The following is an 11,909-nucleotide window of genomic DNA, read 5'->3' on the forward strand; positions in this document are numbered from 1 at the left end:
AAAGTCCCCAAGGCAGAAGCATGCTTAGCGTGTTTGAGGAACAGCAAAGAGGCAGCGGGGCTGCAGCGGAGTGAGCGGGGTGGGGAGGTAGCGAGGGCCAGACCATGCAGGACGCTGCAGACGATTAGTAGTACTTTGGATTATTCTGAGTGAGATGAAAGACTACTGGGGGACTTGCAGAGAGGAGTGGCTGTTTTTTTCTTTAAGTGACACTTTTAATTAAGTTTTAAAAGGATCTTCTGGCCACTGTGTTAAGAATAGATTGCAAGGGGGCAAGGATGGAAGCAGAGAGACAAGTTCTAAGGCTATTGCAATAACACAGGTGAGAGCTTTCATGGCTTGCTACAGCAGAAGTGTAAAGGGGCAGCAGAGAACAGGTATGTTGGGAAGGTAGAGCCAAGATTTTCTGATGGAAAAATGGTGGGGTGTGAGAAAAAGAAAAGAGTCAATGGTGTCACCAGGGTTTTTCTCTGAGCAATCGGGGGAATGGAGCTGCTATGTGCTGAAATAGGGAATGCTTTGGGAAGAACAACTTTTGGAGGAGAAAGAATTAGGGTTTGTTTTTGAACCTGTTGAGTTTGAGATGTCTATTAGTCATCCAGAAAGATATGCAGAGAAGGTAGGTTTCGGGGTTCAGGGGAGCAGTCCAGGCTGAAGAGACATTTGAGAGTTATCAGTGTAGAGATGACATTTAGAGCCATAAAGTTTGCTGCTTTATTGGGCTGGCTACCACTGTGGGCAACCAGCAAATCAAGAGGCCAAGGTGACACCCAGCTAGGGAGGGAAATGGCAGTCTGCCCACCATAGTTTACAGGACGGTTCTCCTGGACCTCACTTCTGTGGCTCTAGAAAGGGACTGGTTAGTAGCCTTCTCCTTGAGAGAGGGGCAGCCTCTCTTCAAAAATTAAGGATTTCCCCAAAAGCAACCTCCTTTCAGATTTCAGTCCTCTCTTATATCTCTCCTCCCCATGGGGCCCCAGGGTGGCCTCTCTTGCACCTGGTGGTGGCTGGTGGCTGGTGAGAGGGGCATACTATAGCCAGAGTGGGGCTTTCTTTGAATTGGGGGTTTAGAGAACTAATTAACATCTGCATAGTGTGTTATCTCTGTGCCATAAAACACAGTCAGGATCAGGAAAAAACCTCAACCAATACTTCAGAACATCCTACTACATGAGGAGTGAGTTGTTGGCAAGGAAGAGACCCTTGTTTGTCCCTAAGGACAGAGATGAGGGCCTCTGCCCAAAGCAATTAGGGAAGTTCCTACCACACAAGAGATGCAGAAATATCTGTTTCTCAGTGATGTCAGGGGTGAAGACACTTGCCTAAAATAACCTTTCCTGGGCTAAGCAGCCCAACAGGACACTTAACCTCTCTTAGACTCAGTTTCCTATTTATGAAACGAGTTAAATTAGTCTGCACAGTTTTCCAGGTCAGAGATTTTCAGAGTTAAGATAATAGAATGTGGTGATGTTATATAAATAAAAGAAAAAAGTAATTTTTTATAGCTATTTGGAAATTCCCTTCACAATTTGTGACTAGAGATAGAATTCAGATTTATAACCTGAGACAATCTTTTCCAATCTCCCCAAATATTCATAATTTACTTTTTGGCTTACTGTTATATTCCATTGTGGATTAAGCCAAATGTATTTTGTCCTAATTAAATAAAAGCAAAATTGAATAACTACTTCAAAATTTAGCAAATAACTAAAACTCACAAAATGTAATAAAGAACTGCAGTGACAAATGAGTAAAGAGTCAGGGTGTCTTGGTCCAGGACCATTAAAGTGATCTTAAGACTAAAACTGGGTTTGTTGGGCTGGCCGGTTAGCTCACTTGGGAGAGTATGGTGCTGCTAACACCAAGGTCAAGGGTTCAGATCCCCTTACTGGCCACTTGCTAAAATAAAAGTGGGTCTTGGAAGGACACACGGGATCTCCCAGAACCCAAGGGCAGGCAGGGCAACAAGCCTCATGGGACTGGCACCAGGGACTGAACTACCAGGGACCGGGACAGTACCTCTTGCCAACTTCCCAGGCACATGATGTCTTATCTCTGCTTTTCTCTGCATATCTGTTTCTCTCTTATGATGAAGGGGTATGGGCAGGGTGGACAAACTGTTGAACAAGTCTGCTACAAAGTGCAAATATCTCCATGAGGTTTTTCCTAATAACACTGAATCTTGGGTTTTAGTTACTTGTGGTTCTGATTTTGATGACCTTTGCTGCTGTGAGGTGCCTAGAAAGCTTAAATTTGGGGTGCCTTAGGATCAACAGTAAGAAAAAAAAAGGCACTGGCTAACAAGGAAGAGAGAGCTGATTGAAAAGTGTCAACTCCCTCAGAGATGAAACAAGGCTTGTTTACAACTAGGGACAGGAAGCTTCCCCTGTCCTTAGTTCATCATGTTTCTAGAGACAGTTGACCTGTTGACTTAAACATATCACTAAAAAAGACCAGCTGGAAATAATGACCTGCTAACCATGTTGAGATTTGAGAAAGAGTTAGCTTTCCAAAAGAAAAGTGAACCTTTCTTTGCCTATTACTCAGGCACCTTTGGCTTTTTTTTTTTTTTTTTTCTTTTTTTAATAATTTCCAGACTTCACAATAATTTGAGCCAAAAGTTAGAGGCCCAGATCCAGGCTTTGACACTAATTTCGGAAACCTTTTTCCTGGAGCCATTTGGTGAATGGCACAGAATCCCTTCCATGCTGCCTCAGTGGCTAAATGCCGTAATGTTTTAGAGAGGGCCAGAATCCTGGTTCCAGCACTTTCCAGCTGTGTGCCCTCGCATAAGCTTTTCTCATTGTGAAGACTTGAATTGTTCGCTTTCTTTTTATGTCTATGGGATTAGTCATTTTTGTTTATTTTTTAACTCTTTAAAAGCAGTGTTTCTCACCCATAATACTCTGTCCTGTGTCTTATACCCCGGTCAGCATATACTAAGCTGGGAGCCTGTGCTCAATTAATATTAACCATCCTCTTGATTTTGGCAAAAATATTAATAAAAACTATTACTATTATTTTTAATAATTTATTGAAGCTTTACTCAATATATTGAGACATTGAGTCTGTTCACCATGATAGGGGAGAAGGGAATGACAAATTAGGAAAGAGCTTTTCGTTAAGGAAAGTTCAATCCAGCATGGGGCCAGATGGGTAGACACACAGCTGACTACCTGGCAGGTCTTTCCTCTCTTCTCCCACAGCGTGTGACTCGGGGGAACTGTTTGGGAGTAGAAACTGTTGGGTGCAGAGCTGTTTTCTGCACAGGTAAGGCTTCCTGGTGGTCCACAGAGACACAGAGAGGGAGCTGCTGATGCTCATTGAATGCCCTGGTTTCCTAAAACAAATGCATACGGGACATATGAAGTTCTTCTCTATAAGCTTCAGTCAATTGCCTCAAAGCTCCTGAGTGGAACAGGTGTGGCATAGGCAGGGCAGAGGCAAAGATTTTCACGTGCCATCCTCTTGGTCCACCTCAGCCCCCTTACACTAATTTCCTTGCACCACATAAAGGATCACGTCCTCACTCCTGCAGGTATTCAGGGCCTCTCCTGTGGATACTCCCCTCTCCCCAGCTCTTCCTCCTCCGGACAGTTCTCACTGATCTTCCAAGGTGGAAGGTGAGGCTGGGGGACCATGAGTTCTGGCTCCGTGGATGAGGGGAGGGGACGCAGACAAATGAGAAGGGGGCAGAGTAGGAGGGAAAGGAAGACGGGCTTCCCTTTCACCATTAATTTCCTCCTCAACACCTAAAATCTGAAATCAAACACTATTTGCCAGCAAGAGGATTAGCTCTCTTCTGATAATACCCACCCCAAGGTATCACGTGTGTGGTGTTCCTATTTCCCCTCTGAACAGAACTTTGGACCTGCTTCCTGAGAAACAATAATTCCAGCCTTTCTGAGTTCAGAGAGCACCCCCTCCATATTCTGCATTACTGTGAGGCTTCCTGGTGTTAACTTATAGTGATGGATGCCTGTTACCCCTGATTCCTCCCCTTTCCAGGTGTGGGTCATAGGAGGCAGGTAAGAGTGGAGATTCAGCCAACTTCATAACAATGAAATCCGAGTGCTAAGCTTGAATTAATTGCACTTTCCTCTCTCCTGGTAGTACGGTACACACCCGGTGTAACTGTTTTATTCATTTGTACCACTCCCCGCCTTAGACTGTGAGCCACTTGGTGACAAAGGCTGCCCCATCACCACCAACAACTAAGGGCACACTACCTGCCCCCTACCAACCCTGGCACACAATACTTTGTGAAAAGAAAAGAGGGGATCTTGCCTCCACTGTAAATATTTTGTAGGTTCAGTATCCCCACCCCGCCCCAGCTCTCAGTTACACTATAATGTCAGCCCGTGATTGATGAGATGAGATATTTGCAAAGATAAATAAAAGACAGATTGCCTTCAAGCTCTGAAGCAGGAAGTCTGGGCGACTCTAGCTCCTTTGGCATGTCTAAAGCTGCACAGAGTGAATGGTATTCCCAAGACCAAGAAGGGCCAGGACAGTTGGGCAATGATAGCTCTAGAAAAGGAGACCAGAAAGCGAACACCTGCAGTTTCTCTCCAGGGCGGACCCACAGACGTCAACTGTCTGTTCCCAGTTGTGCAGACAGATGGTTGAGCTCTTAGAGCCTGAAGCCATAAAATATTTGAATCACACGCACAATTCTTCTTGTTCTGATTTCATGCTCACTAAGCAACAGACAAATTGCAATTTGATTTCCCATGTATTTATCAATGGACCACTTTGTTCTAAAAAGGTTTTAAGGGGCTTAAAAAAGTGTACATACTTCAGTTTAAAAACTAAAATTGAGTGTAAATTGCTACAGCGATTTTGGTTTTGCCTGCCTCATACCCATTTACCCTTATTCTTCCCCCATTTTCTCTGGGGAAGCCATCTACCTCTCAGGTAGAATTGTACCATCACATCACAAGTTCCCAGAGAAGGCGTGTGACCCACACGTACCCAATCCATGAATTCCATCCATCTGTTCTCTCAATTCTGAGAATTGTGTCGGAATTATGCGGAAAGAGAAGCTCTTCTCCCATTGGCACTGCTGTCTGTAGGATGCTAAAAGCCTGGAGCTGCCAGAGCCACCAGGTGGGGAGGCAGGAATCTGAGCATGGAGTCAACATGGAAGAGAGCAGAGCTGTGAGATGGAGGGAAAGAGGCTGAGCACGGATGAGATTATTTTTTTTTTTAATTTCCAGATCCAGTCGTGGCTGAAGCTAGACCAACTTCTGGATTTTTTTTACTACATATATGTGGTATATTTTTTTTATTACATGTATGTAGTCTACAGGAGTATATTTCCTTTTTTTTTTTCAATTAAGTTGCATTTCTGCCTATTCTCAACTGAAGGTCCTGATTAATTCAGTATATAAGAAAAGTGGGGTGAGAAAAAAAATGAGGCTAGAGAATTAAAAATGAAACAGACCCACAAAAATGCCTGCATGAATTTCAGTATACTTGCTTAGTGCCGGCCCACCATGTTAGCTCAAACATCATAGCTGCCAACAGAGGGAAACCTGCTTAGTCATGTTAGTAAGAGTGCCCAGCAGATTAAAACTAATCAAATGCTCAGAAGAAATATAACTATTCCTGATTATAAAACTTGAAAGGAATTTCTACCTTGGGCTCCTTATAAAGAAGATGCCTTGTAGAAACATGGATCGCACACCCTCAACAGTATTCATACATTAAATACAATGATGTATTAATGAATTTCATGGAGCTGTTTCTTAGGACATCCGGCAAAGCAGACTGATGACAACACCAAAGCACAATTCAGTGAGGGCAGTTTTAAGTGGGGGAAGTGATGTAAGTCATGTATGAAGCTCACTGTAAGAGAGGCTTAGTTCAAAGTGACCCCCCCACGAACGAGTTGCAAACTGTACATCTAGGTGATGAATGGTTTGGAGCTACATGCCAGTTAAAATTCTTTTGCTTTGGTAAGCTGATCTAAATCTTATATTCTATGGTAATTAGATAAGAAGAATCATTGTCTATTAAAGCCATTTTTACTCTGATTCCATAAAACCACATTCTATGCAAAGAAAAGAATGTTCATCTTTCTCTTCATTATGTGGGGAGTGGGCCATGGCAGTGGGTTTCCCATCTTGTTTTCCTAGGTGGAATCCCTCCCTGCTTTAAAGGAGTCTCCCTGCCTGTGATCTGGCTGAGATATAGGTGGTGGTGGTTATTGAATCTCATGAATTTCAGCACTAACTGTGTGACTAGCACTGAGGTAGGCCCTGTGGAGTAAAACACAGTTCAGGCTGCTCCTGCTTGCTTACATAGGATGTTGCTAAACACTTGAAAGTTAAATGTGTGCTAATCACACACTAGAAGTATACCCAATAAAGATTTTCTGTTCCTATTGAGATGGAGAAGTCTATAAAATTCCTAATAATATATTTCCCTCTAAATATAATCTTGGGAGCTAAGTTTCTAGCATTTTGTCTGTCCAACCAACTCTTTTTATTTATATCGTCATTATATGGCCCTTATCCATTTTAAATATACATGAAAAGTTCATCTCTAATAGTCACAAATTTCAGTTCATTCCTTTTTCTCCTTGACTTGTATTTCCATCCCATTTCTTCCAATCATCCCTCAGTATCCATGGGGGATTAGTTTCAGGACCCCCACGGACACCAAAATTCTCAGATGCTGAAGTCCTGATATAAAATGGTGTATGCAGAATTTGCATAGAACCTTCACACACCCTCCCAATACTTTAAATCAACGCTAGATTACTTATAATACCTGATACAATGTAATTGCTATGTAAATAGTTGTTATATCACATTGTATTTTAATTTGTATTATTTTTATTGTTGTATTGTTATTTTTATCATTTTTTTCCCCAAATATTTTCAGTTCACGGTTGGTTGAATCTGAGGATGTGGAACCCATGGATATGCAGGGCTAACTGTATAATACATTTTTATATTTGAAAGTCTTTTATTGATATTTATCTTGGGCTAATATACTTTTGTAAATTGAAGTTAATTATTTTGGGAGGAAGCTTATCTTGTAGGAATCTAAAGGGAGAGATGATCATGTAAAAGACGTCATCAAATGGGGAAGATTCTAGATGGTAGAGTGGCATGAGTGAAGAGGCAAGTGTAACTTCTTCTGAGGGGCTTGGCCCTGACCTGGGCAGAGATATGTATGTTTGAGATGATGGGAGACATATTCATTGTGTTGGTAGGATAGGCCCAAATATCTGCCTTGAAGGTTATGCTAAGGAACTTGGATTCCAACTGTGATTAGCATGTAATGTGGTGCCTAGGCTGAGACTTTTTAAAATTTAATAAATGCAATCTGGATAAACAGAAATTTTAAAACCACAAGTAATTTTTAGTGACTCAAAACATAGAAATTTAAATTCAAAAAGTACAGACTTCTGCTTTTTGGGAAACCATCTAAATGAGTCTACATTACAAAAATGTAAAATAAATGTTGCTTTCTAAAATGGAGATATTATTAACACCAGGAGGCTAAGCTCCTCTGTAAGATCATGGAACATGCTGTTGATGGTGCAGCAAGAGTTGCATCTCTGAAGATATGTTTCTCTTAGAAAAATGTTTCTTACACCCACTGGCAGACGCACGTGTTCTAGCTGTATGCTTGTGCTCCTGTTAAGACTGATGCTCCCAGAGGGCCAGGAGGTAAAAGGAGGTAAAAGGGTGGTGTAATGAGCAGCCAATGACTTCACCTTACCAAAGGAACTGGTTTGGGTTTGGTAGGATTCAACCTGGACAAAACTGCTGGAATCCCGCAGTATTACTGAAGATGATTAGTCTAGGAGGTACCATTTTTAGACACTGATGTTATGATGTGAGTGCGGGGGAGGGGGGAGGAAGGCGGGGCAGAGAGACAGGTATACCCCTGTAGGTGGAGGGTAGTGTTTCCCTTGAAAGGAGTAAACATCACCACTGTCAATTGCCCTCAGAAGAAGTAGATCCTAGGACAGGGAATAAGGATTGAGAAGGTAGACCTCAGACTAGCGAAAGGGAGAAACCCCTTTCCTGCAGGCCTGGCCATGCTTTGGGTATTTCCAGGGGTGGGCATGAATGGCTTCTTTGCAGGCAGGTCAACATTTAGGCAAACTGTAAGGCAGTGGATTGGCCAGTAGATTCAGAGAAACCATATCTTATACTAGCTCTAAGTTCTCTTCCTGTGCTTCCCCAAACCGTGAGTCTATTTTCTTCCAAACTTTCAGCCTGGACAAGCAAGGTGGTACAGAAAGAAAAACAGGCCTAGGACATGTTTGTGTCCTGGTGGTGGAGGGAAGAGCAGAGCCCCTTGCTGAGGCCAGAGTGCAAAAGCATTATACACCACCACCATGTGCCATGGAGCAGCGATCCCTCAGGACCATGCGCAGTCGTGGCAGGGACATGATGGCTTTACAAGGAAGTACTGTCTTAGACATGAGACCCTTTCACAGAGTGTTTTCTGAAGTAACTGAGAGAAACTCTACAGGAGCAGGTGGTAGCCAAAGTCATGGTTTAGCAATTCAGTGAAAATTCTTGGATTTTTAACCAGGGCATGATAAGTCATTCCTCTATCCATCTCTGAATTTAGAACCATTAGAGATTTAGACACAGGAGTCTAAAGAGGAAAAATCAGCTTTATTACTGATAGCACTGGCTTCAACATTATCATATAAACATGGCCCACCGACTGGGCAACAGACACACTAGCTCTGTTGGGGCAATGTTCCTTGGGGAGAAGACAAAGACAAAAACAGTAGCAGGTATGTGAGTCCCTGGTGCTTACTGCCTTCTAGGACAGAATGAAGTGATCAGTGGGGCTAGACACCAGATTCCAGGAAAGGGACTCTGACCTCTAGGCTGTGAAGTTTTAAAGCTGCATTATTAAAGAAGCACCAAGCCCCCCCTCTGCAGTTATTAGTGGTCAGAGTTCAATACAAGGTCTGTCATGGCAGAAGCTGGGCTCCAGTCCTATCCTGCCTGCTCGGGATCTGTGGCTGGGGGATCGCTAGCCCCTCCCCTTGCATAACCACGAGGCTGGGTCCAAGCCCAGTCATTGCAGGTGTATGCTGTGGCAACTTAGCAGCAACACTCGTCCCCCAGCATTTTTTTTTTTTAAGAGAACTTTTTATTTTTATTTTTATTTATTTATTTTTTTTTTAATTTTATTTTGTCGATATACATTGTGGCTGATTATTGCTCCCCATCACCAAAACCTCCCTCCCTTCTCCCTCCCCCTCTCCCCCCCAACAATGTCCTTTCTGTTTGCTTGTCGTATCAACTTCAAATAATTGTGGTTGTTATATCTTCTTCCCCCCCCCCCCGGTTTGTGTGTGTGTGTGTGTGTGTGTGTGTGTGTCTGTGTGTGTGTGTGTGTGTGTGTGTGTGAATTTATATATTAATTTTTAGCTCCCACCAATAAGTGAGAACATGTGGTATTTCTCTTTCTGTGCCTGACTTGTTTCACTTAATATAATTCTCTCAAGGTCCATCCATGTTGTTGCAAATGGCAGTATTTCATTCGTTTTTATACCTGAGTAGTATTCCATTGTGTAGATGTACCACACTTTCCATATCCACTCATCCGATGATGGACATTTGGGCTGGTTCCAACTCTTGGCTATTGTAAAGAGGGCTGCGATGAACATTGGGAAACAGGTATACCTTCGACTTGATGATTTCCATTCCTCTGGGTATATTCCCAACAGTGGGATAGCTGGGTCGTATGGTAGATCTATCTGCAATTGTTTGAGGAACCTCCATACCATTTTCCATAGAGGCTGCACCATTTTGCAGTCCCACCAACAATGTATGAGAGTTCCTTTTTCTCCGCAGCCTCGCCAGCATTTATCGTTCATAGTCTTTTGGATTTTAGCCATCCTAACTGGGGTTAGATGGTATCTCAATGTGGTTTTGATTTGCATTTCCCGGATGCTGAGTGATGTTGAGCATTTTTTCATATGTCTGTTGGCCATTTGGATATCTTCCTTAGAGAAATGCCTACTTAGCTCTTTTGCCCATTTTTTAATTGGGTTGCTTGTTTTCTTCTTCTACAGTTGTTTGAGTTCCTTATATATTCTGGATATTAATCCTTTGTCAGATATATATTTTGCAAATATTTTCTCCCACTCTGTTAGTTGTCTTTTAACTCTTTTAATTGTTTCTTTTGCTGTGCAGAAGCTTTTTAGTTTGATATAATCCCATTTGTTTATTTTTCCTTTGGTTGCCCATGCTTTTGGGGTCGTATTCATGAAGTCTGTGTCCAGTCCTATTTCCTGAAGTGTTTCTCCTATGTTTTCTTTAAGAAGTTTTATTGTTTCAGGGTGTATATTTAAATCCTTAATCCATTTTGAGTTGATTTTAGTATACGGCGAGAGGTATGGATCTAGTTTCATTCTCCTGCATATGGATATCCAGTTGTCCCAGCACCATTTGCTGAAGAGGCAGTCCCTTCGCCACTGAATAGGCTTGGTGCCTTTGTCAAAGATCAGCTGACAGTAAGTGTGTGGGTTGATTTCTGGATTCTCTATTCTATTCCATTGGTCAGTGTGTCTGTTTTTATGCCAGTACCATACTGTTTTGGTTATTATAGCTTTGTAGTATAGCTTAAAGTCAGGTAGTGTTATGCCTCCAGCTTTATTTTTTTTGCTCAGCATTGCTTTGGCTATGCGTGGTCTTTTATTGTTCCATATAAATGTCTGGATAGTTTTTTCCATTTCTGAGAAAAATGTCTTTGGAATTTTGATGGGGATTGCATTGAATTTGTATATCACTTTGGGTAGTATGGACATTTTCACTATGTTGATTCTTCCAATCCAAGAGCATGGGATATCTTTCCATCTTCTTCTATCCTCTCTAATTTCTCTCAGCAGTGGTTTGTAGTTCTCATTATAGAGATTTTTCACCTCCTTGGTTAACTCCATTCCTAAGTATTTTATTTTTTTGGTGGCTATTGTAAATGGGCAGGCTTTCTTGATTTCTCTTTCTGCATGTTCACTATTGGAGAAAAGAAATGCTACTGATTTTTGTGTGTTGATTTTGTATCCTGCTACTGTGCTGAAATCATTTATCAATTCCAGCAGTTTTTTTGTAGAGGTTTTAGGCTGTTCGATATATAGGATCATGTCATCTGCAAACAGGGACAGTTTGACTTCATCTTTTCCAATCTGAATGCCCTTTATTTCCTTCTCTTCTCTGATTGCTCTGGCTAGTACTTCCAACACTATGTTGAATAGGAGTGGTGAGAGTGGGCATCCTTGTCTAGTTCCTGTTCTTAAAGGAAAAGCTTTCAGCTTTTCCCCATTCAGGATGATATTGGCTGTGGGTTTGGCATATATGGTTTTAATTATGTTGAGATACTTTCCCTCTATACCTAACTTATAGAGGGTCTTTGTCATGAATGAGTGCTGAACTTTATCAAATGCTTTTTCAGCATCTATAGAGATGATCATATGGTCCTTGTTTTTGAGTTTATTAATATGGTGTATCACATTTATTGATTTGCGTATGTTGAACCAACCTTGCATCCCTGGGATGAATCCCACTTGATCGTGATGAATAATTTTACGTATGTGTTGCTGTATTCTGTTTACTAGTATTTTAGTGAGGATTTTTGCATCTATATTCATCAAGGATATCGGCCTGTAGTTTTCTTTTTTTGGTTATATCTTTACCTGGTTTTGGTATCAGGATGATGTTTGCTTCATAGAATGAGTTTGGGAGATTTGCGTCCGTTTCAATCTTTTGGAATAGTTTGTAAAGAATCGGTGTCAATTCCTCTTTGAATGTTTGGTAAAATTCTGCTCTGAATCCATCTGGTCCTGGGCTTTTCTTTGTTGGGAGCCTTCTGATAACAGCTTCAATCTCCTTTATTGTTATTGGTCTGTTCAAATTTTCTAT

The 11,909-nt window shown here is 41.7% G+C and overlaps 1 non-coding gene across 1 annotated transcript; it reads left to right on the forward strand.

Annotated features, from left to right (window-relative positions):
- The first annotated feature begins 1,821 nt into the window (after positions 1-1,821).
- Positions 1,822-1,895, forward strand: TRNAS-GCU (transfer RNA serine (anticodon GCU)). The gene has a single exon. It is a non-coding gene; the product is annotated as a tRNA-Ser (tRNA).
- The last annotated feature ends 10,014 nt before the right edge of the window (positions 1,896-11,909 follow it).

This window comes from Cynocephalus volans, chromosome 7 (genome assembly GCF_027409185.1).
Source record: "Cynocephalus volans isolate mCynVol1 chromosome 7, mCynVol1.pri, whole genome shotgun sequence".
Taxonomy (NCBI): Eukaryota; Metazoa; Chordata; class Mammalia; order Dermoptera; family Cynocephalidae; genus Cynocephalus; species Cynocephalus volans.